The sequence below is a fragment of the Budorcas taxicolor genome, chromosome 4 (assembly GCF_023091745.1).
Source record: "Budorcas taxicolor isolate Tak-1 chromosome 4, Takin1.1, whole genome shotgun sequence".
NCBI classification, from domain to species: Eukaryota; Metazoa; Chordata; class Mammalia; order Artiodactyla; family Bovidae; genus Budorcas; species Budorcas taxicolor.
In genome coordinates this window covers 17076280-17101328 of record NC_068913.1, presented here as the reverse complement: position 1 = coordinate 17101328, position 25049 = coordinate 17076280, and the positions used below count along the sequence as shown (strand labels likewise).

Sequence of the window (25049 nt, the reverse complement as noted above, 5' to 3'; positions counted from 1 at the left end):
AGCCTTTGCCCTGCTTCATTCTGTACTCCAAGGCCAAATTTGCCTGTTAACCCAGGTGTTTCTTGACGTCCTACTTTTGCACTCCAGTCCCCTATAATGAAAAGGACATCTATTTTGGGTGTTAGTTCTAAAAGGTCTTGTAGGTCTTCATAGAACTGTTCAACTTCAGCTTCTTCAGCGTTACTGGTTGGGGCATAGACTTGGATTACTGTGATATTGAATGGTTTGCCTTGGAAACGAACAGAGATCATTCTGTCGTTTTTGAGATTGCATCCAAGTACTGCATTTCGGACTCTTTTGTTGACCATGATGGCTACTCCATTTCTTCTAAGGGATTCCTGCCCACAGTAGTAGATATAATGGTCATATGAGTTAAATTCACCCATTCCAGTCCATTTTAGTTCGCTGATTCCTAGAATGTCAACATTCACTCTTGCCATCTCCTATTTGACCACTTCCAATTTGCCTTGATTCATGGACCTAACATTCCAGGTTCCTATGCAATATTGCTCTTTACAGCATTGGACCTTGCTTCTATCACCAGTCACATCCACAACTGGGTATTGTTTTTGCTTTGGCTCCATCCCTTCATTCTTTCTGGAGTTATTTCTCCACTGATCTCCAGTAACATATTGGGTACGTACTGACCTGGGGAGTTCCTCTTTCAGTATCCTATCATTTTGCCTTTTCATACTGATCATGGGGTTCTCAAGGCAAGAATACTGAAGTGGTTTGCCATTCTCTTCTCCAGTGGACCACATTCTGTCAGACCTCTCCACCATGACCCGCCCATCTTGGGTGGCCCCACACGGCATGGCTTAGTTTCATTGAGTTAGACAAGGCTGTGGTCCGTGTGATTAGACTGACTAGTTTTCTGTGATTATGGTTTCAGTGTGTCTGCCCTCTGATGCCCTCTGGCAACACCTACCGTCTTACTTGGGATTCTCTTACCTTGGACATCGGGTATCTCTTCACCGCTGCTCCAGCAAAGCGCAGCCGCTGCTCCTGACCTTGAAAGTGGAGTAGCTCCTCTCAGCCCTCCTGCACCCATGCAGCCACTGATATCAGACAGTTTTAAAACCAAAAACCTGACCTTGTTTGGAAATCAAGCCTTAGGCACCATTTCTAAAGGTTCAAACATTGCATTCTTTTACTGTATTCGTACAAGGGTGTGGAAGGTCTGTAAAAGATTTTAGAGACCAAGCTGGTATTTTAAGTATCTTTATGTTAACCAATGAGAGTTCCTTTCTGGCATTCAGTATACTGGTTAGTAGATTTTTAAATTGCTGGTATCTGTTGGATCATAGAAAAAGCAAGAGAGTTCCAGAAAAACATCTACTTCTGCTTTTATTGACTATACCAAAGCCTTTGACTGTGTGGATCACAACAAACTGCAGAAAATTCTTCAAGAGATAGGAATATCAGACCTCCTTACCTGCTTCCAAAGAAACCTGTATACAGGTCAAGAAGCAATAGTTAGAACCGGACATGGAACAAGGGACTGGTTCCAAATTGGGAAAGGAGTATATCAAAGCTGTGTATTGTCACTCTGCTTATTTAATTTATATGCAGAGAACATCATGCAAAATGCTGGACTGGATGAAGCACAAGCTGGAATCAACATTGTCAGGAGAAATATCAATAACCTCAGATATGCAGATGACACCACCCTTATGGCAGAAAGTGAAGAGGAACTAAAGAGCCTCTTGATGAAGGTGAAAGAGGAAGTAAGTGAAAAAGCTGGCTTAAAGCTCAACATTCAGAAAACGAGGATCATGGCATCTAGTTCCATCACTGCATGGCAAATAGATGGGGAAACAATGGAAACAGTTACAGACTTTATTTTCTTGGCCTCCAAAATCACTGCAGATGGTGACTGCAGCCATGAAATTAAAAGATCCTTGGAAGAAAAGCTATAGCAAACCTAGACAGCATACTAAAAGGCAGAAACATTCCTTTGCCCACTAAGGTCCATCTAGTCAAAGTATGGTTTTTCCAGTGGTTAAATATGGATGTGAGAGTTGGACCATAAAGAAAGCTTAGCGCTGAAGAATTGATTCTTTTGAACTGTGGTGTTGGAGAAGACTTGAGAGTCCCTTGGACTGCAAGGAGATCAAACTAGTCAATCTTAAAGGAAATCGGTCCTGAATATCATTGGAAGCTGACGTTCCAATACTCTGGCCACCTGATGCGAAGAACTGACTCATTGGAAAAGACCCTGATTCTGGGAAAGATTGAAGGCAGGAGGAGAAGGGGACAACAAAGGATGAGATGATTGGATGGTATCACTGACTGGATGGACATGAGTTTGAGCAAGTTCCGGGAGTTGGTGATGGACAGGGAAGCCTGGTGTGTGCTGTAGTCCATGGGGTTGCAAAGAGTTGGACACGGCTGAGCGACCCAACTGAAGTGAAAACCCCATTTCTGAAATTCATGGAGAACATTACCAGAGAATCTGGTGTTGATCCAGATTTAGATGACAGAAACACCTGGAGTAGTCACTTCCAGGATATGGGTCTTTCGGTTGGAACATTAGCAACAACCTTGGAGTATGCACTTTACTTTAAATTTTTAGTTGACTGTAACTGGGCTATAGTTTATCATAACTAGAACAAATAAAATCTTTTAATTTCATTTGATTTGTTGCCATTCTCAAACCATGGATTACACACCCTTCTGTTTAGATTCCACTGGCTGGAAGTTGGTAATGTGGTCACATTCAGCTGCAAGGGAGGCTGAGAAGAATAGCCTTTTTCTAGGAGGCCCTGTGCCCAGATATCATATATGTTACTACCAAAGGAAAAGAGATGAGTAGATACTTTGTGAACTCTGCAAGGCTTCTAGTGCTGAGGATTCACAATGGTTGCTCAATATTTTAAGTTGCATGGCAATAAAAGTCCGTACTCCACCCTCAGCCTACGGGAAACTTTCCAGGTATGAGAAATAGTCCCATGTTTTCCCAGAAATGGATCGGGGATGTGGCAATGGCTTAATGGTGGATAGATGTGTGAAGGCAAAAATTTCTTCTTCCATCAGTTCTCTTATGTCCCAGGTTGTATTAGGATCTTGCTGCTAAAAGTGTGTCCATGAATTAGCATCTTCTGCTAATCACCTGGAAGCTTGTTTACAATGCTGACTCTACACTTCGCTGTACAGCAGAGTTGGGTACAACACTGTAAATCAACTACACTTAAATTAAAAATAAAATTCTGATTCTGCATTTTAAAAAGACCTACAGATGGTTCCTAGGCACAGTGAAATTCAGATGTTTCCTCCTGCTTATCCAACATAGATGTACCCAGACACACTGTGACTGGGGGTAATGTGTTTCCTTCAGCAGAACTACTTAGAGCACAAAAGAAAGTCTGGGAGAACTCACAGATAACTGGTATATTATCACTTAGATCATAAATAACTCATTTTATACAGATTAGCTTATTATTCTATGCAAAAAGCAATTAACATACATGGTTTTTTGGTCTTTCAGAAGAAAGTAGCAAGAGGAATATGTTAGGAGTGGATCTGTTTGGTAATATATTAGATGATAAATGTAATTAATATTACTGTGTGTTATACACAAAAGTTGTTAAGGGAGTAAACCCCAGGTTCAGTCATGTCTAACTCTTTGTGACCCCATGGACTGTAGCCCACCAGGCTCCTCTATCCATGGGATTCTCCTGGCAAGAATACTGGAGTGGGTTGCCATTCCCTTCTCAAGGGGATCTTCCCAGCCCAGGGACTGATCCCTTGTCTCCTGCATTACAGGCAGATTCTTTACTGTCCGAGCCACCAGGGAAGCCGGTGTTATATACAGAAGTTGTTAAGAGAGTAAATCTTGAGTTCTCATCACAAGGAAAATTAAAAAAGTTTTTTTCTTCTTTTGCATCTATATGAGATAATGGATGTTCACTAAACTTATTGTAGTCATCATTTCATGATGTATGTAGGTCAAATCATTATGCTGTATGCCTTAGACTTATACAGTACTCTATGATAATTATATCTCAGTAAAACGGAGAAAATAAGAGATATAATAAAATTCTTTGCATTACACATGAAAAAAAAGTGTGGATCTGTATAGATGATGGAGCTCTGGATAATTATTTTTCCAACTTTGTCATACTTGTCAAAATTTTTTTTAATGAGCATAAACTATTTTAAAGTAGAAAAAAATGGTGTTTGAGAATAATATGGAACAGATTTGTTTTAGCTTTAGCAATCAGTTATATCGCTGCCTGAGAAATAACTCTCTAACTGGTCTTGAAGAGAGCAGCAGTGGCATGGGATCATTGTGTATCCACCCAAGGCAAGCTTCTGCCATTGCCAAAATAAACTGCTTATTCACAGGAGATGGGCAGTGCTTATTTTGGAACATTACTCTTAATTGCTGACTTCTGCAACTCAAAATTTTAGTGTCATTTCCTAACTTTGCTTTAAATGTATTTTCATCTTGAAACTTGGCACAAAGGTTTAATAAAATTTTCTTTTCATAATTGAAATGATTCAATTCAACTAACATTTATTGCCTAACTGAAGATTACACAGCTCTAAATCTTTTTTTTTTTTTTCTTTTTTTTTTTGGGGGGAAATGTAGAAAGGAATCAAAAGACATGGTCCCTGCACTTGGGAACTCACTTTGCAGAACTGTCATGAAATTGGATTTAAGTGTGTGAAGTAATTTCATTCTGAATGGGTATTCCTGTAACTATATACTTTTTTTTTTTCAAAAGCCCATGATATATCTGATCCATGTGATATAAAAACAAGAATAAACTCTAGCTTCAAAGATCAGATACATATAGAGTAAGATAATAGAAGATAAGGTACTTCTGTTAATAAGATGATAAGAAGATAAGATAATTATCTTAGAAGTAAGATAATAATTTCACAAAGCAGATATGGGAACATATTGAAGGTACTGGGTCTTTCTCCTGCTGCCTCTGAAGAAAGATGAAGACGGGCAGATGAAGGGAGCAGAGAAAGCACTGGGTTTCCTTAATAAGTTTTTGGCAAGGCCTCTTACAGGAGAGCTTACAATGGAAACTTAACTGACTTTTGAAACAGCTAAACTGGGTTTCCCCAGAAGAAATTTTTACTACAGTGGTGAAATTAGATTGTCAAAGATTAATGAGGAAGATGCTACATTCTATCAGGATTTTTAAAAATAAAGCGTCTAATTCTCTGAAATTTTAATTTGTGTACTGATTGAGACGTAAATTTTTATGTATAATATGATTTAAAAAATATTGCCTGCCATATCAGTAAATAAAGGATGTTGCAACCAACAAACCAGCTATCACTGTCAGTTCAGTTCAGTTCAGTCGTGTCCGACTCTTTGGGACCCCATAAACCGCAGCACGCCAGGCCTCCCTGTCCATCACCAACTCCCGGAGTCCACCCAAACCCATGTCCATTGAGTTGGTGATGCCATCCAACCATCTCACCCTCTGTTGTCCCCTTCTCCTCCGGCCCTCAATCTTTCCCAGCATCGGGAGTCAGCAACGAGTCAGCTCTTTGCATGAGGTGGTCAAAGTATTGGAGTTTCAGCTTCAACATCAGTCCTTCCAATGAACACCCAGGACTGAGCTCCTTTAGGATGGACTGGTTGGATCTCCTTGCAGTCCAAGGGACTCTCAAGAGTCTTCTCCAACACCACAGTTCAAACGCATCAGTTCTTAGGCGCTCAGCTTTCTTTACAGCCCAACTCTCACATTGGAAAAACCGTAGCCTTGACTAGACGGACCTTTGTTGACAAAGTAATATCTCTGCTTTTTAATATGCTATCTAGGTTGGTCATAATTTTTCTTCCAAGGAGCCAGCGTCTTTTTATTTCATGGCTGCAATCACCATCTGCAGTGATTTTGGAGCCCAAAATAATAAAGTCAGCCACTGTTTCCACTGTTTCCCCATCTATTTCCCATGAAGTGATGGGACTGGATGCCATGATCTTCGTTTTCTGAATGTTGAGCTTTAAGCCAACTTTTTCACTTTCCTCTTTTCTTTCATCAAGAGGCTTTTTAGTTCCTCTTCACTTTCTGCCATAAGGGTGGTGTCATCTGCATATCTGAGGTTATTGATATTTCTCCCGGCAGTCTCAATTCCAGCTTGTGCTTCCTCCAGCCTGGCATTTATCATGATGTACTCTGCATATAAGTTAAATAAGCAGGGTGACAGTATACAGCCTTGACGTACTCCTTTTCCTATTTGGAACCAGTCCTGTTGTTCCATGTCCAGTTCTAACTGTTGCTTCCTGACCTACATACAGGTTTCTTAAGAGGCATGTGCCCTGAGGGATTCAGAATAGAGAAAAGCAGGCTACTAGCGCTAGATAGTTAAGGTGCACATCAAAGGAATGACTTCAGTGAGCCCATACTCTCGCATCTTCCTATACACAGAAAAACACTAAATTCATTAACTTGAGATACCTAGTTTTCTTTATTTTTTTTTGACCTTGCCTTGCAGCATGCAGGATCTTAATTCCCTGACCGGGGTTCTAACCCACACCCCCAGCAGTGAAAGTGTGGAGTCTTAACCTCTAGATCACCAGGGAAGTCTCTGTTTTTCTTTAATTAACAGTAATCTTTTGATGTTCAGACTATTGCAAAACTCCTATATATCCTGGCTTCTCCCTTACCTCTTGGGAGCAGTCGGTCAGAGCCATCTGAGAGGATACTTCTGGTCTTAAGTTCTCAGTTTTGTCGGCCAGATAAAATATAGCTCCCAACTTTTAGGTGTGCATTTTTTTTCCAGTCAACAATAGCCTTGTTCTTTATATTTTAACCCCCACGCTAATGGCAGAAAGAGAGGAGGAACTAAAGAGCCTCTTGATTAAAGAGGAAAGTGAAAAAGCTGGCTTAAAACTCAGCATTCAAAAAACTGAGAGCACGGCATCCAGTCCCATCACTTCATGGAAAATAGATGGGGAAGCAATGACAGACATTATTTTCCTGGGCTCCAAATCACTGTGGATGGTGACTGCAGCCATGAAATTAAAAGGTGCTTGCTCCTTGGAAGACAAGCTATAGCAACCTAGAAAGCATATTAGAAAGCAGAGACTTCACTTTTCCAACAAAAGTCCATCTAGTCAAAGATAATTTTTCCAGTAGTCACGTATGGATGAGAGAGTTGGACCATAAAGAAGGCTGAGCACTGAAGAATTGATGCTTTCAAACTGTGGTGCTAGAGAAGACTCTTGAGAGTCCCTTGGACTGCAAGGAGATCATACCAGCTAATCCTGAAGGAAATCAATCCTGAATATTCACTGGAAGGACTGATGCTGAGGCTGAAGCTCCATTACTTTGGCTACCTGATGCGAAGAGCCAACTCACTGGAAAAGACCCTGATGCTGAGAAAGATTGATGGCAGGAGAAGTGGGTGACAGAGGATGAGATGGTTGGATGTCATCACCGAGCTAATGGACATGAATTTGAGCAAACTCTGGGAGGTAGTGAAGGACAGGGAAGCCTGGTGTGCTGCAGTCTATGGGGTCACAAAGAATCAGACATGACTGAGCAATTGAACAACCGTATTTTAAAAAAACAAAACCAGGAAATTCACACTTTTTACTTTTCTAGTTACAAGAGATTCCCACTCAAACAAGCTTCCTTATTAGAAAGAAAGATGTAAGTCAATGTTACAGATATTTCTGTAAGTTATAGAAATATACAGTGTTACAGAATTCTGTACAAATGGGCTTCACATAAACTAGAAAGTTGTTTAAAACAGGTACATTCTCTCTCACCTAGTCTCAGCTTCTCCATATCTGTCTCATTTTCATCTCTAATTTTCTTACTCATCATTTTTGCAAATGGCTGCCTCAGTCACTGAGCTGGCATGGCTTCGTCAGTCTGGTACTCACCATGGCCTAGCAACAGCTTCTGTGTTTTATGGTTTGAATTCATGATGGAGGGAATCTGATTGGTCCAGGTCATCTGTTCAAGTCTCTGATCAATCAGTGGATTGGCTGCTTGTTGTGATGAGCTGATAACCTGGTCCAGTCTGCCACAACTGGGAGGTGGAGAGATTGCATGTGATGTGGTGGTTTCCCTGTTCTTCTGGGCATATCCTTATTTCACTCAAAGTATGTAGAAAGGAATAAATTGTATTTGGTCTTAGCAAACCTAAATCCATAAGATGACGTTATAGAAGACAATTCACATGAAATAATTAAATAATGTAACTTGACTAAATTACCAAGTAAATAGTATGACAAATGCCTAGGGCTGAGAGTTCAGCATGATCTGTAGTGACCGGAGAAAGCTTATAACAATATCAGATGTGGAAAACCTAAAGGAGATCGCCAGATATTCCTCCCCATCCCGCATCCCCAGGGTGTTCCCTGAGTAATAAGTTTTAGATTAAAATTAACATTAAATTATCCAAAGAATTCTGGTTTGAGATGGCTGAAGAAGCACATGCCTAGGAAGAAAAATATATTAAAAAATGAAAACAAAAATAGCACAATGAAAGAAATGGAGTGGGGGGAGTTGTTGGTAGATAAGAGATTTCAAGAAATTTCTGGAAAACGTAAAATGGGTTAATGAGTGTTGATTGATGAGGCTGAGTAGAGGAGGCCATAGCCTAGAACACGCTAGGGTGCTGCCCATCTGGAAGAAGCCCAGACAGGCTCTAGACTTTGACATAACAGATAACAATAGGGGATAGGACTGAGAAATTGGACTGAAAGGGTCTGTAGACAGCCATTAACCCCAAGTGAAAAATTGGAGGGTTCACATAGTCTTAATAAACTGCCTAGGAAAAACTAGGGCAGATGACTAGAAAACATTCCCAGGATAAATGCCTCCTTATTCTGGCATTTAAATGTTCCTAGAGTTACAGGACTCAGTAGGTAAAGAATCTGCCTGCAGTACAGGAGACATGGGTTCTATCCCTTGTTTGGGAAGATCTCCTGGAGGAGAGTGTAGCAGCCCACTCCAGTATTCTTGCCTGGAGAATTCCATGGACAGAGGCACCTGGCAGGCTACAGTTCATGGGGTCACCAGGAGTCGAACACGACTGAAGTGAATTAGCACGAATACAATTACAGCTGGCTTCGTGCCTGCACAAACTTTACCTCCCATTAACTAGCCCATCTATAATTAAAAAAAATTTTTTACTTCGGCATAATTTTAGATTTACAGAAAAGTTAGAGGAAAGAATTCTCATATACATTATACCCACTTTCCTGTAGTATTAATATGTTACTATGTTTACTTTTTACTTTCTCTTTTCTTGACAAATAGATAGGTAGATAGACATACAAACATTTTGTTTTTTCTCTGAACTGTTCAATTAGTCAGACATGATGCCTCATTTTAAAGAACAAGGCATCATTTTTAAGGTGTATTTCCATTAATGTATATTTCCTTAGAATATTAAATACTATAGTGTGTATTTCCTTAAAATATTCTTATACAAACAGGAAATTGATTAAAAATCAGAAAGTTAACATTGACATAATACTATTATCTGGTTGTTGATCTTATTCAGATTTTGCCAATTAAAAAAATGTCCCTGTTAGCAATAGAAATTTCCGTCACATTGCATTCAGTTGCCATGTCTCTTTTTGTCTCTTTCAGTGATGACCAACTTCATAGCCTTTGTGTTTCATGGTATTGACATCTAAGATTACTCTTCAGTTATTTTGTAAAATGTCACTCAGTTCTGGTTTGTCTAATGTTTTCTTATGACTAAATTCAGGCTCTACTCTACTGGCAGCAAATCACAGAAGGAAGAGACTTTTCTCAGTGCATCTTATCAGGAGGCGTCTGTTGTTAGTTTGTCCCATTATTGCCTAAATCTTAATGTCAACAGCAAGCAAGGATCAATAGATATCAGATGAAGGTCTCTAACATGAAAAGAAAAACCCGAGATCCACTAACATGAAGAAAAAAAAAAAATTCAGGGAACAGAGGTACACTTTAGAATAGGAGAGATTTTCCAGTTGGTAGCTTCTGAGATGTCAAAAACAAAAGGTAAACTATAAAAGATAAATATCAAAGGTATAAAAGGTAAAAGGTGTAAGAGGTAAAATATAAAAGACATAGCCGATCAGTGAGTGCTGGGATCATGTATTAGGATCAGATTTGCTGTATCAAACAACAGAAAATCACTTAAAAAATCAGAGATTGACAACGTAGAAGTTTCTCACTCGTATAAAAGACGTAGATAGCTCTGAGGTGATTGGTGACTTCGGTGGGTCACCAGGAACGTTAGCGCGTTGCTTTCCTATTCTACCGTTCTAGATGCTCTCTGTTCTCAAGGCCCCGCACAGCCCAAGATGCTGCTGGCACTTTAGCCATTGTGTCCAAATCAAGGTCAAACAAGAACCATTTTTTTTTTTTAAAGGAGTGGGGGTTGTTACAGTGTCAACTATCTTTAAGCAGCTTTCCCATATTTTTGCTTACATCTCTTTTGGCCAAACCTACATGCAAGGAAAGCTAAGAAACATAGTCCTTTATTCTGGGCAGCAATGTGATCACATAATAATTACGATACTCCTACTAAGGAAGAGGATATTGGCATTGACTTAGGCAGCTAGCAGATTCTGGCACCTAGTTTAATAGGCAGCATAATTTCCACAGCAGAAAGGAGATGCAAATCATTAAGTATCTAGTACATACCTGCTATATGTGTGCTCAGTCATGTCAGACTCTTTGTGACCCCATGGACTGTAGCCCGCCAAGGTCCTCTATCCATGGGGTTATCCAAGAATATTAAAATGGGTTGCTAGAAATGGAGACATTTCTGTCTCCACTAGTACATACCTAACAGGATATGTTTTTGTGCACATAGTCATAACAATTTAAAATTTCAGAAATCTAGTGACTGGAAAAAAGAACAGTGTCATTCCAAGCAAAACAGAACATATTTAACAAATACATAAAAGATGTTTAACCTTGTTTACAAAATTAGAGGATGGCAAATAAAAATGAAATTTTTTCAGAATCAGCTTGGAAAAATTAAGATATTGAAAATATCTTATGTCTGTATAGGTTTTGAACAAGAGTTTTCTCTTCAACTATTGGCATAAGTATAAATAAAGTCAGCCTTTTGGAAGGAAAATTTGGCAGCACTTACCAAAATATGAATGTATTGGTTTTCTGTTGCTGCTATAACAAATTACCATAAACTTTATAGACTTTATGTATATTTAAAGCACACAGATTTATTACTTTAAACTCTATAGGTCATAGTTTAGTATGGCTCTCACTGGATTAAAATCAAGGTGTCCTCTGGTCTGTGTGTCTTTCTAAAGGCTTTAAGGGAGAATCTGTTTCCTGTTTGTCTCCATTTCTGGGACATTCAGTTCCTTGCAGATATGTCTGAGGGCTTCATTTTCTTGCTGACTGCCAGTTTGGGGCAGATCCACAGTCCACTTGTGGTCTTTGGCTCAGGGTCTTCATCCACTCTCCTCAAACCAGCTGCGATGGCTCAAGTCCCTCTCACACTTCACATCTCCTCCTTCTTCTGTCCCAGCTCTGACCCAGTCGGAAAAGTCTCTTTACTTTTAAGGACACATGTAATTAAATTGGGCCCAGCCAGATAATCCAGGATAATCTCCCCATCTCTAGGTAGATAACCTTAATCTGCCAAATCCCTTTTGCTATGTGAGAGAATGAATTCTCAGATTCTAGGATTAGAACATGGACATCTTTGGGAGGGGGTGGGAAGCCTTACCCTGTCAATCTCCATAAAGTATATACTGTGTTGTATCTAGAAATTGCACAGAGAACTGCAATAGACACCTTAAAACCTGAGATGAGGCAGGTGGGAAGACAGAGAAAATGTAAGACTTACAAAGAATAATTATCATTAACTCCTTCAAACTTATCAGCGGCATGAGATGCTAAGGAAAATATGGAGAAAGGCTTTCAAAGTTGTCTGGGGAAATTTTTAAATCCAGATTATTGCTATCCTTAACCAAACTGTCGATTGAATTTGGGGGGATGGGGGAAGGGCATTTTCAAATATTCAAGAATTACAATTTTTCCTCTAACACACGTTTCCTTAAAAAGTTACTTGAGGTGGACTTCAGCAATAAGAGAGAGTAATCTAAGGAAAAGGAAGATGAGGGACACAGGAAGCAGAGAAATAAAGTCCCAGGATGGTTGCTGGGCAGCAGCCCACGGAGAACCCAGCCCACATTGGAGCGGGAAGATTGAGGACTCCAGATAGAAATGGTATCGAAAGACTTCAGGGTGGATAGGACTAGCCCACAGAGGGCTTGAAAATACTGAGGCTATAGTAAAGGTACAGAGTGCATGTGTGCTTTAGTCGCTCAGTCATGTCTGACTGTTTTTGCGACCCCATGGACTGTAGCCTGCCAGGTTACTCTGTCCGTGGGATTTCCCAGGCAAGAATACTGAAGTGGGTTATCATTTCCTTCTCCAGGGGATCTTCCTGGCCCAGGGATTGAACCCTTGTCTCCTTCACTGGCAGGTGAATTCTATATCACTGAGACGCCTGGGAAGCCCAAGGTAGAGCACACATGGTCCAACATGAAAGCAACATGTTCTGGTTTAAGTAACTGATGAAGTGTAAAAGACCTCTACTGCTGCTGCTAAGTTGCTTCAGTCGTGTCCGACTCTGTGCAACCCCAGAGACCGGCAGCCCACCAGGCTCTGCCCGCCCCTGGGATTCTCCAGGCAAGAACTCTAGAGCGGGTTGCCATTTCCTTCTCCAATGCATGAAAGTGAAACGTGAAAGTAAAGTTGCTCAGTCATGTCCGACTCTTCGTGACCCCATGGACGGCAGCTTTCCAGGCTTCTCCATCCATGGGATTTGCCAGGCAAGAGTACTGGAGTGGGGTGCCATTGCCTTCTCTGGTAAAAGATCTCAGCTGTGTTTAAACCACAGTTTTTTACCAACTATGTTTTAAACCACTCTAAGCAGCAAAGAAGTAGTCCCTTTTGTGTGAAATACTGCAGTCAGGGCAGTGGGACTGTAGAGGAGAGTACAATGCCTGTGTACAGATCACACCTGGATATATTCATATGTGATGACTGTGTGGGAACATGTCTGGAAGGATGCCTGCTATGATGTTAATAAAGATTGTAGTTGGAGATGGGATTTGAGTGATTTCTTTTTGTTTATCTGTGTTTTTCAAAGTTTTCTGACATGATCCTCTGTCAGCTGTTTGAGTTAGATGGTATCAATGATTTTTAAAAACAATGTAGAGAATATTGTGTCATTATTATGTGGAAAAAACATAATGGAGATAGAAAATATGTTCCAACTTCTGGCTTCAGTACTAATAAGCAAACTGGGACAACTGGTCACCCTTTATCCTGTTGAGACCTAGCAGGAAAAAAAAAAGAGGCCAAAAGCATACAAAAGCATACAAAGGGCGTTCCGTGCATACGTTCAAATTGACTGTGTCTTAAATTGCCAAGTACTGTGCCAGGCACAGGAAACAGGAACGAGATATAGTCTCTGTCCTGAAGATACTCCAAGTCAGAGAAGGAGCAGACCAGGAAAACTTCAGTCACGTCACACAGTGAAGAGTGCTGTGCTTCATGTAAACATGGAGTGCTCTGGAACCCCAGAAAAATGGAAGCCCCCTCAAACCAGGGAGGGTCCTGTGCAGCTTCTTGTAGGAGATGACCTAAGACGTGTTCTCAAAAGCAAATAGGAACAAGCCAGATGGAAAAGGCATTCTTGGCAGGGCAGTGGTGTACACTGTGGGTTGGAAAGACCATGGTGGGCTTCCCTGGTGGCTCAGTGGTAAAGAATCCGCCTGCCGATGCAGGAGACACGGGTTCGATCCCTGATCCAGGAAGATCCCACATGCCGCAGAGCAACTAAACCCATGCGCCACAACTGTTGAGCTTGTAGTCCAGAGCCTAGGAGCTGCAACTATTGAGCCCACGCGCCCTCCAGCCTGCGCTCCACAACCAGAGAAGCCACACAATGAGAAGCCCGTGCACTGCAACTAGAGAGAGCCCCCTCTCTGCATCGAGAGAGCAGCCTGCGCAGGTGAGGACCCAGCACAGTCAAAAACACATAAGTAACATTATTTTTTTAAAAAGGAAAGACCATGGTGATCCTGTAGCTGCTAGTGGCGTGAGGGGGTTAGAGCCTCGGACGCATGTGATTCTGGCATGGCAGGTAGGAGATGGGTTGTGAAGAGGCTACAAAACCTACTAAAGTGTCTGGGCTTTTACAGCATTTACTCTGGTGGTTGTGTATGAGATGGAGTGAAAGGGAATGGGATCAAGGTTATTTATGATGTGAGGGTTTAGAAAGAATATCTGTAATCCTTGTGGAAGCCCCTCCCAACCCACCCTGTCTAGTCAGATTCCTCTACCTCCCCTACCCTGTCATTTCACCCTACCTGTTTCCTTCTCAGTACTTAGATTTCTCTTCTTAAACTATTTTGATCAGTTACCTGATTATGGCCTTTCTCCCCCGTTAAGCTGTAAGCCGCACAGGACAAAGACTATGTCTGTTTTATCTACCAATGCAGTGCGTATGCTGCTGCTACTGCTAAGTCGCTTCAGTCGTGTCCGACTCTGTACGACCCCATAGACGGCAGCCCACCAGGCTCCCCCGTCCCTGGGACTCTCCAGGCAAGAACACTGGAGTGGGTTGCCATTTCCTTCTCCAATGCATGAAAGTGAAAAGGGAAAGTGAAGTCGCTCAGTCTTGTCCGACTCCTAGCGACCCCATGGACTGCAGCCTACCAGGCTCCTCCACCCGTGGGATCTTCCAGGCCGGAGTACTGGAGTGGGGTGCCATTGCCTTCTCCGATGCAGTGTGTATAGCTTGCACCTAAAGAGTTGTGGGCACTCAACAACTGCCCAGAAAAAGGCAGCAGCAGCGATGGAGGTGGGAAGAAGGCAGATTTGAGTTTAGATACAGACTAGAGAGAACCTGGTGATTGATTGATTTAGAGAGTTGTGCCAGATTGAGTGCTGGGGTTGGAGGGCATAAAGATGTCTTCCAGGGGCCTGACTCAGGAAACATCAGACTCAGCTGGTGGTTGTTGGGTGAGTGTGGGTGGGGTGGAAGGGAGTGGATTGGGGTGAGAATGTGTTCTCACTAGAGAGCAACTGCAACCCTGAACTCACCCCGCAGGTTTAACTCCCCGACCTTCCTGCTTTTTCAGTGATTCTTAAACTTTGCTGCACCTTAGAATGATGTGTTAAAAACCTGACATGGGGGACTTTCCTTAAATCAGTGAAATCTATGTACCAGTGAAGATAGGGATGGAGCCTCCGAATTTTTAAACTTTTAAAATATCGATATTCCGGTGAGCACCATTGTCCCATGAGTTTCCAGATGAGCAGTCCCCTTCCTGCCCTTTGTCTGGAAACCCCAGGCTTATCAGTCATCTCACTCTGCCGGCTCATGGCTGAGCCATCAGCTGGCTTCCATTCCTCTTCACCAGGGTTGGGTCCTGGCACTGAAACCCTTCTACAAATATTTGTGCTTTTAACCTGCCACTGCCTGTCATGTATGTCACCTTGGCCAATATTTACACTTGTAGATGACTGTACTTAATGCTTAATGGTGTGTTCAGCTTAAAAGGTGTAAAGGATGTGAATTACTTGAGTTTTCCTGTTTCCTTTTGAACCTTGGAAAACATCCAGATGGTTCTCTTTAGCCCTTATTCACTTTCTTCAAACATTTCACAACTGGGGCCGGTAAAAGTAGACCCAATGACGCAATACTCAATTTCTAATTTCTTGCCAATCACCAGGAAGCATTTTGTGGGTTGGTGGTGTGGCGAGGAAGAGGGACAGCATGTTGTGTAGCATTGTGTACCAATGTAAAATTGGGCTGTGGTTATCTTCTGGGATAACCCCTGGTGGTTTTTCAGTATGGACATGACTACAAGTGTCTATGGTTTTTCAGGGCCCAAGATGATCTACTGAAAGTGATGAGGTCCAGGAATGAAACTTCATTGTTTGAAAATTAATTTAAAAAATTAATAGGGTGGTTTTTTTTTCTTCAGAATCTATACATGATTTGACAGTTGAAAGTGTTTGCATCTTACTTTCCGTATTTGGTTTCTACACACATTCTTTGATCCTGAAGACAAATTTTGTACTTGGAGACTTTGATTTCTTCTATGGCAGAGCTTCTGGAGGATCTTCCCTAGTGGCTCAGATAGTAAAGAATCTGCCTGCAATGCAGGAGACCTGGGTTTGATTCCTGGGTCAGGAAGATCCTCTGGAGAAGGGTATGGCAACCTACTCCAATATTCTTGCCTGGAAAATTCCATGGACAGAGGAACCTGGTGGCTACAGACCATGCAATCACAAAGAGTCAGACACGACTGAGCAGTCTCCCCGCAGGGCTCGGTTTGGCACTGCCTGGTCCAAAATGATTTTTGGGTTCCCTGGTGGCTCAGACGGTAAAGAATCTCTGGGTTTGATCCCTGGGTTGGGAAGATCCCCTGGAGAAGGGAACAGCTCCCCACTCCGGTATTCTGGCCTGGAGAATTCCATGGACAGGAGCCTGGCAGGCTACGGTCTATGGGATTGCAGAGTCGCAGACGACTGACAACTTTCACGCACAAAGCTTCTGGAAGTGCTGCTGGGAGGAGAGATCGCTCATTTTCAGGGTGAGCCTAGTGAGGGGGCAGAGAAAAGCTCTTGTAAGGGGCTGGAGCCCCAGGTGCAAAGCTGGGAGGCTGGATTTGGTTGGAGGAGCTGCAAGTGATGGGATGACTGGCTTGTAACAGTTAAGGTTAGGTGAAAGGCTGGAATGAAGAGGTGGGTGGGCACAGGGGTCTCATGCACTCAAATGACATCCCTACAGCCTGCAATGACGCCTTCCTCTTCTGCATCCCACACATCCAGCTTCCCAAAGAGTGAAGTGTTAGTCACTCAGTCGTGTCTAACTCTTAGCCCACCAGGCTCCTCTGTTCATGGGGTTTTCCAGGCAAGAATACTGGAGTGGGTAGCCGTTCCCTTCTCCAGGGGATCTTCCCGACCCAGGGATTGAACCTGGGTTTCCTGCATTGCAGGCAGATTCTTTACCATCTGAGCCACTAGGGAAACTGATAAGTGTAGATGTGATCATTGTGCTTTTCCCTTAAAAAACAAAAATGAAACAAAAACTTCACTATGTTTTCCAATAAGACCAAATTCTTTAGACTCCCTCAGTCTAGTTGTGAGACTTTTCCCCTGCTTCTTTATTTAAAGGCAAAGTGTAGAATACAGAAAACAAAAAAAAAAAAAAACACAAGGACAATGCAAAAAGGCACTGGAGTTCCAGGAGACATTCCACAAGGTGACCTAACCAGGGCCATTTATTTTGCACACACAAGACTGCACAGCCTCTTTGACTTGAACATGTCGAATTCCTTGCAAAGAATTTTGCCTTTGGGAAAATCCCTGAAAAGTCCTTCAGTGTTTAAGTCCCTTAAAGAGTCAAGCGATGCTTGCACTTGAGAACATGTGGATTATCTGAAAATATCTTCTGATATTGACTTCTAATATAATTCCACAGTGGTAAAATTACAGACTCTGTATTTTAGTATCTTCAGACCATGAAATTTTTGCACTTTATTTTATGTCCCTGGATACGTTCCAGCATCTCCTAGTTTATAGCCTATGGGAACTTGAACAGAATTTGTATCCTACTGTTGTGTGAAAATTGTATGAATCTTCATCATGTTGAATTGGTTCATAGTGCTTTTCAAATCTACTATATCCTCCCACTTCTCTGTGTATTCATTCTATTAACTTTTGAGAGTTTGATATTGAAACTCCAACTAAAAATCTTAATTTATTTACTTAAAAAATAATTGTAATATATAGTGGAACTATATGTAACCTTGTTCTGTATTTTCCAAGTCTATGGTAAATGTGTTACCATAGTTTCATAATTTAAAAAATAAGAAAGAGGGGGGAAAAAAGAGAAGAAATGCTAATCAAGCGGGTTGTTACAAGAAAGAAGCAAGATCTGCTATGTAAGACCTTGCTTCTTTCTTATACCAATCTTATTCTTTGGCCAATTTTGTCATTTTGCAAATGTTCCTTACTCTTTTAAACCTCCATGTTTTTGATTAAAGGAGTCCTTTTCTTTTTTTCCCCAGCATGCCTGTTCTCCATCTCTACCTGGGAAGGCTTATCAGGTTTGAGGACCTAACTGAAATGTGATTTCCTTCATCTGATTGCATTGTCATTCTAGGTGGAAGTGCCTTTTATCTGTACTTGATTAGAGTTTAATATTTTAAAACTTTAATTAGAATATAATTTACATGAATTGGCCAAAAAGTTTGTTTGGATTTTTCTGTAAGATGGTACAAAAAACCTGAACGAACTTTTTAGTCAACCCGATATTTCCTAAAAGTAAGTGTACAGGTTGATGAAGTTTCATAAGCTGAACACACTTGTGATGCCAAGAACCAGAATGTCACCAGCACCTAGGAAACCCTTTCTCCCATCCCCACTCCCATCCAAGGGTAACAACAGTCGACACGTCAGGACACAGATTAATTCTGAACTTCATCAAAGCAGGATCACAACTGCTTTTTAAGGGTATATACTCTTTCATATCCGTATCTTTCCCCTAATATTATGTTTGTGATATTCATTCATGTTGTTACAGTATTTGTGGATGATTCATTCTTGTGGCTGTGTAGTGTTTCATTGTGAGAATATACCGCAAGCCAGTCATGCATTCTACTGTTGATAGCCTATTTGCTACTTTGAATGTTCTAGTATACACCTTTTGGTAAAAGTATGTGTGCATGTTTGTTGCCTGTGAACATAGCAGTAGAGTTGTGGGGTCATAGGTGCACATACATAGATACTGCTAGCCAATTTCCCACGTGACTGCCTCACTGTACACACCCACCGCTGATGCATGGGAGTTCTAGTTGCTCCACATCCTTACTGTGACTTGATATTTCCATCCCATCCATGCACTGAATATGCCTTCCAAAGAGTGTCTACCACAGAGTTTCTATTCAAGGCTACAAAGAGACCCAGATCAATGCATAAAGTAGAACAACCCCTCCCTCCCTTCAACTCTTCTGCCTTGTGAGGTGGTTTTTTTTTTTTTTTTGGTTTGTTTATTTGTTTTGTTTCGAGTGTTTGAGAAATAAAATTTCTTCCTTATTTTAAAAACTGAAGAGAGCATAGGAAACCTTCTGATGTGCTGGAAATGTTCTATATCTTACACAGTATGATGGTTACATAAGCATGAATGAACATGAATGAACATAAACATGAACGATTTAAAAAACTAATAGAGCATCAACAAATTTGTATACCTTTCTACAGTCCCATCCCAATGATCAGTGCAAAGAAGAGACTTATGTGAATACATATTCAGAATAGGTTCTTGCCAGGCTGGGGAGTAGATTAGTGATTTGAATGTAACCCAGTCTGGAGGTTCTCAGAGAAGGAGATTGACCACTTGCAACATGGTGCCTATTTTTCTGCCTCAACTGTCACTCTAAGTTTACTTGATGGAAAAGGGGAGAGGAATTTCTTCCAAAGACAAGTTGGTTCTAAATGAAGGGGTGATACTGGTAAACTCTTCAGCTTCCTTCAGATGTCATGTTTGTGCCTTGTTTACTCCACGGCTGTTTGTACTGGGCACTCCGAAGCCTAGAGTTCTGGAATAAAATAAAGATCAAGCATAGATCTAGAAGTCTTTAAAAAAAAAAAACAACTGTAAGATGTCATTTTTATTGGTTGGTTTTTTTTTTTTGTCCCAAAGCAATATTGCCACCTATTGGTAGAAAAGGAGAACTTTATTTCAGTGTTTTAATTGCGAGCAGTCATGATTCAACCATGGATGAAAATAAGCTGTATTAATTCAACATTTTCACCCTAACCTGCTCCCACCACCTTTCAGAAGAGATAGAGCTCATAGGATTCTTAAATGTCACAAAATCAAGTACTTGATAGGGCATTACGAATCCCTCCAGAGAGCTGGCATCACTGCCTACTGTGTTTGCTTGAGAGAAATTTTTGTTGTTTCATTGTTAGCTATCATGCCATATAACAATATTTTAAGATCAGGAAACTACTTTTTCTGTCACGTGTGTTAGTAAATCTTCCCAGTAAATCTCACGCTCATTAGCAGAGATGTGTCGTCACACTGTTGTGTTTACAATATTGTTCTGTTGAAAGTTTTCACTTTTGTCTCAGATGCAAAGGATTTGTTAACAAAATGATCCACTTGTTATATACAAATAAATAATACCAGTATTTATTAGAAGATTATCTGGCTTACTTTCAGTATACTAATACTAAAAGAAAAAAGAAATAGAAACAGTAGAGGATACATCACCAAATTGGGTTTTGACCAACATCCGCAGACTCAAACAGCACTGGGAAGTCCATGACACAGCACCTCTGGAGTCCTAACTGGGAGAAGGTTCCAGGCAGTGCATCAGCTCTGTGGGTGGAACTTCAAAGAATGAGTTCCTGCTTAAAATCCTAGGATGTAAACTGATATCATCATCAATCTGTGAGCAAACTGCAGCTCTGGTTTCATGTTCAGTTCACTTCAGTCGCTCAGTCGTGTCTGACTCTTTCCAACCCCATGGGCTGCAGCACGTCAGGCTTCCCTGTCCATTACCAACTCCCGGAGCCTACTCAAACTCTTGTCTATCGCATCGGTGATGCCATCCGACCATCTCATCTTCTGTCGTCCCCTTCTCTTCCTGTCTTCAATCTTTTCCAGCATCAGGATCTTTTTCAATGAGTCAGTTCTTCGCATGAAGTGGCCAAAGTATTGGAGTTTCAGCTTCAGCATCAGTCCTTCCAATCAATATTCAGGACTGATTTTCTTTAGGATGAACTGGTTGGATCTCCTTGCAGTCCAAGGGACTCTCAAGAGTCTTCTCCAACATCACAGCATCTAAAGCATCAATTCTTTGGCACTCAGCTTTCTTTATAATCTAACTCTCAATGGTCTAACTATGAGTTAAACTATAGTCTAATTATGACTACTGGAAAAACCATAGCTTTGACTAGATGGGACTTTGTTGGCAAAGTAATGTTTCTGCTTTTTAATATGCTGTCGAGGTTGGTCATAACTTTCCTTCCAAGGAGCAAGCATCTTTTAATTTCATGGCTGCAGTCACCATCTGCAGTGATTTTGGAGCCCCCCAAAATAGTCTGTCACTGTTTCCATTGCTTCCCCATCTATTTGCCATGAAGTGATGGGACCAGATGCCATGATCTTAGTTTCCTGAATGTTGAATTTTAAGCCAACATTTTCTACTCTCCTCTTTCAATTTCATCAAGAGGCTCTTTAGTTCTTCTTCACTTTCTGCCATAAGGGTGGTGTCATCTGCATATCTGAGGTTATTGATATTTCTCCTGGCAATCTTGATTCCAGCTTGTGCTTCATCCAGCCCAGCATTTCTCATGATGTACTCTGCATATAAGTTAAATAAGCAGGGTGACAATATACAGCTTTGACATACTCCTTTTCCTATTTGGAACCAGTCTGTTGTTCCATGTCCAGTTCTCACGTTGCTTCCTGACCTGCATATAGATTTCTCAGGAGGCAGGTCAGGTGGTCTAGTATTCCCTTCTCTTTAAGGATTTTCCATAGTTTGTTGTGATGGTTCCATGTTAATGCTTTTTTTTTTTTTTTTGTCTTAAAACTTGAAATGTTGCTAAGCCTAGGGCTTGGTGGGCCAGCTCCCCTCCCGGGGCTCAACAATCTCAAGAATGTTCCACCATCTTATCTATGGTGCTGCAAGGCTTGCACTCACAGTAGGCAGTCACTCAAGCCACTCATATCAGGGCAGTGTCCAGGCAGATTAGAAGCAAGGTCAGAGGACTGTTCTGCTTTGTCTCTGAAGCCTAAACAAGACTATTTAATTTCCCTAGCAGAGATTTGGCAAAGTCTACTTTATTAACTTCAACTTATTACATTTTACTGTTTTTCTTTTAACTGCTGGATGTAACAAAGTTTTCCCTTAGCATGAAAATGAATGCTTTTAAAAATCATAATTCGGGGAAAATTGCATTCTTCTCTGATAAAATACTAACATGTCAACAGTAATACTAGTTGCATATCAAAGACACCATAAAATAAAAATTGCCCTGGTAAAAATGTTCTGAAGACATAGAAAACTTGGCAGTTTAAATTTTTAGTGCATCTTTTTCTTGTGTTTTGTTTGTTTGTGTATTAATTTGCCAAACATTTATGGTTGTTGTTGTTCGGTCACTAAATCGTGTTAGACTTTCTGTGACCTCATGGACTAAGCGCACCAGGCTTCCCTGTCCTTCACTGTCTCCCAGAATTTTCTCAGATTCATGTCCACTGAGTCGGTGATGCTATCTAACCATCTCATCCTCTGCTGCCCCTTCTCCTTTTGCCTTCAATCTTTCCCAACATCAGTGTCTTTTCCAATGAGTTGGCTCTTCACATCAGATGGCCAAAGTATTGGAGCTTCAGCATCAGTCCTTCCAATGAGTATTCAAGGTTGATTTCCTTTAGGATTGGCTGGTTTGACCTCTTGGCAGTCCAAGGGACTCTCAAGAGTCTTCTCCAGCACCACAGTTCAAAAGCATCAATTCTTTGGGATTCAGCCTTCTTTAGGGTGCAACTGTCATATCTGTACATGACTACTGGAAAAAACATATCTTTGACTAGATGGACCTTTGTTGGTAAAGTGATGTCTTTGCTTTTTAATACACTGTCTGGGTTTGTCATAGCTTTTTTCCCAAGGAGCAGAATCTTTATTTCATGGCTATAGTCATCATCTGAAGTGATTTTGGAGCCCAAGAAAATAAAGTCTGCCACTGTTTCCACTTTTTCTCCATCTATTTGGCATGAAGTGATGGGACAGGATGCCGTGATCTTAGTTTTTTGAATGTTGAGTTTTAAGCCACCTTTTTCACTCTCCTCTTTCAACTTCATCAAGAGACTCTTTAGTTCCTCTTTGCTTTCCGCTATTAGAGTGGTATCATCTGCTTACCACTTGTTGATATTTCTCCCAGCAATCTTGATTCCAGCTTGTGATTCATCCAACCTGGCATTTTGCATGATGTACTCTGCATATAATGGAGGAGGGCATGGCAACCCACTCCAGTATTCTTGCCTGGAGAATGACGTGGACAGAGGAGCCTGGCAGGCTACAGTCCATGGGGTTGCAAAGAGTTGAACACTACTGAAGTGACTGAGCATGCACACACCCTGCACATAAGTTAAATAAACAGGGTGACAATATACAGCCTTGTTGGACTCCTTTCCCAATTTGGAACCAGTCAGTTGTTCCATGTAAAGTTCTAACTATTGCTTTTTGACCTGCATACAGGTTTCTCAGGGGACAGGTAAGGTGGTTTGCTATTCCCATCTCTTTAAGAATGTTCCACAGTTTGTTGTGATCCACACAATCGAAGGCTTTCGTGTAGTCAGGGAAGCAGAAGTAGATATTTTTCTGGAATTCCCTTGCCTTCACTGTGATCCGATGAATGTTGGCAATTTGATGTTTGTTTCCTCTGCCTTTTCTAAATCCCACTTGTATATCTGGAAGTTCTCAGGTCACGTACTATTGAGATCTAGCTTGAAGGTTTTTTAACATAATGTCATGAACATTTATTAGGAACTTACTATATGTTAGCACTTAGCTAGAAGCTGGGAATACAAAGATTAATGTGACAGCCGGTGCCCACTGAGAGGCTGTACTGTAGGCAGGTAAGACACACACAGAGACAGTATTAATTGTAATACTGTTAATACTTTGTAGAAAGTATAGTTATCAAAATATTCTGAAGACACGGTGAGAGGCACCTCAATCCTGATGGAAAGATGGAGGGGAGGACAGCTTTGTTGGGGGAAACCTGAGTCCATTTCCAAATAAGTGTTTGCTTGGCAGACTGAGCGACTGAACTGAACTGAACTGAACTGGCAGAGGGCAGGGGTTGAGGGTGGTGCAGGGCTAAAGTGGAGTTTGAAGTGTCTGTGGGACTTCCAGGTGGAGCAGTCTACTTCCCATTTGGAGATGGGAGTCAGAAGTAGGTGCATAGAATAGAGAGTGAGGGAGAGATTTGGGATTTCACCCAAGAAACTCTGTAGCAAAAAAGATGCATGGCTGGGGATGAACATCTGAGAGGGCAGAGGCATGCTGGCTCCCAGAGAACCTCCAGAAGCAAAGAATCAAGATTCCCCAAGAGAACAAGAAAGTTCAGTCATGGAACCAGAGGGACTCATCCACAGCCATGAGGCCAAATTGGCCAAAAGTTCCACTTTGTTTGACTCCTCAGGGTTTGTAATATTTTTAAAATAGTTGCCAACTTCTAAGGGTCAAGTGATGCCTCGTAAAATCTGCATGTTTAGCTGCCCATGAAGCACTGGAATATCGGCTATGTAGGGCCTAGCTTCCTCAGAGCTGCACAGCAGCAGCCCTTTTGCTGTGGTGACGGGCTCTCCAAGACCCCACAGGCTCACATCTTGAGGTGGCCATTTCGTTCATTGAGGTGACCTGCCTCCTCTGGGCATTCACATCTGGGATCTTCCCCTAGAATTTCAAGAATGGTGTGATCTCCAAATGTCCACTTCAGCAGAGGAATGACTAAGGAATGAGAGAATCTCCCCCTGCCTTTCAACTAGTAGCTGGTGAGTCAGCAGAGTGACCTGAGAGAAGGGAAGATTAAGCAGATTAAGTAAACCACGGAAACAAACGAAATTACTATGGATTGAGGAGTGGCCAGGAGGGAAGGAAGAGCATGGTGAGGATAGAGGGGCAAGTGATCTTTTCTTTAAAGGGCCACAGAGCAGATCTTTTTGGCTTGGCTGGCCAGATGATCTCTGTCACGACTTTTCAACTATTCTGTTGTTCAGCACAAAAGCAGCTATAGATAATATATAAACAAATAAGCATGGCCATATTCCAGTCAGATTTTATTCTCAAAGATAGGCTTTCTGTGGCCCACAGCTTGCCCAGCTGGCGTACACTGGGTCAGGGGTAGGACATTAGGTTGAGAGGAAAGCCGACAGGTCTGTGGACAAGGGGAGGGGTTGGTAAAAAGGAGACATTGAAGGTAAAGAAAAGCAGGAGAATGATTGATGAGGCCACTTCCAGAGGGAGCAGGAGGGAGACAGGGCAAGGCGCTCAG

At 41.5% G+C, this 25049-nt stretch overlaps 1 protein-coding gene across 1 annotated transcript in view; it reads left to right on the top strand.

The window, feature by feature from the left end:
- The first annotated feature begins 18048 nt into the window (after positions 1 to 18048).
- Positions 18049 to 25049, top strand: part of ASNS (asparagine synthetase (glutamine-hydrolyzing)) — an 88129-nt gene continuing 81128 nt past the window's right edge. Inside the window, exon 1 of the mRNA XM_052638682.1 lies at positions 18049 to 18088. The gene's annotated coding sequence lies outside the window, so the exon portion shown is untranslated. The remainder of the gene's footprint in view (positions 18089 to 25049) is intronic.